A 1,327-nucleotide genomic window follows, 5' to 3' on the forward strand; every position below is an offset into this window, starting at 1 on the left:
ACAGAAGTGGTCCCACAACTCATTCAAGATATAATAAATAATCATTTATAAAATGCAATGCTACATTACAAAACATTTCAAGTTCTGCCAGACTTTCTGATCTTCCATGACGTTCCAGAAATCTCTTCAAAGTTTGAAAGAGAACCAGACCAGCAAGCTAAAGGTTATGGTTGCTACTAAGCAGTAGGAGTGTGTGAAGTGAACCCTATTTGATTCAGATTCGGCCCAAATCAGGGACAGTGATTTGATTCGTTGATTTTGATCACTGGCCCCAATTTGATTTGGCCAAATCTGAAGATTCAGTGCTGATTTGGAGAATCAGCGATTCGGACATAGACAGTTTTTTCTACATACCCTGAGGTAGCAGGCATGGCTCGTGATTGCTGTGATGCTGGGGCATATGGAGCAACCCACAGGAGTGAGGGGGCGGGGCCCTGTGTGCTTGGCAGCGAACCCAGAAGTGGACCAGAAGTACTTCCGGTCCACTTCTGGCTCTGCCGGGGAGCACACTGGGGCTCCCACTGCACTTCCCTGGCTTGGCAATCTGCCACAGGGGGACCTTGGGTGCCCCCCTGACCCAGGAAGCACCAGTTGCTGAGCCGAGTGGACACGGGGGGGGGTCCTCCCAGCGCGCTCCCTGGCAGACCCGGAAGTGGACCAGAAGTGCTTCTGGTCCACTTCTAGGTTGGCTGTGAGCCCCACATCCTGCTGTGGGATGCTCCATGCACCCCAGCATTGCAGCACTCATGAGCCCCTGCTACCTAGAGGTATGTAGAAAAACATTTAAAGCTATGTCTCTATGTCTGAATCTCTGAATCTTTCTGACTCTCTCTGAATTGATTTGGAGTGTTCTGATTCGATTCAGAGAGATTAAAGGGTCCTCTGATTTGACTCAGATTTGGAGATTTGGCCACTGAATCAGGCCGAATCTCTGCCAAATCAAATCAGGGACTAAAGCTTCGCACAGCCCTACTAGGCAGATCAGCACTTTGAGATTGTATCTTATCCAACATTAGTCTGCACACTATCTGAACTACTGTACCATCTTCATTCAAACCAATCAGTTGATCTCCATGACCTGTAAAGTGTTTTTATACCATCAGCTGTTTCAGATTTCAAATCTCCTATGTCACACAAGGGAGTAAACATTTTCATATCAGAAACAATATTGTATACTAGCTCTTAGTTATAGACCAGTCAGTGGTGTTCCTCAACAAACACTCTTATAAACCTATCTTTTTATATGCACTTTTTCTTATTTTGTAATTGGTCTAGAAAAGTATTTCACTCAGATACAGTTTCCCCCCTTCCTTTCCCCCCTCCCCAC

Source organism: Alligator sinensis, unplaced genomic scaffold (genome assembly GCF_000455745.1).
Source record: "Alligator sinensis unplaced genomic scaffold, ASM45574v1 scaffold30_1, whole genome shotgun sequence".
Lineage (NCBI taxonomy): Eukaryota > Metazoa > Chordata > Crocodylia > Alligatoridae > Alligator > Alligator sinensis.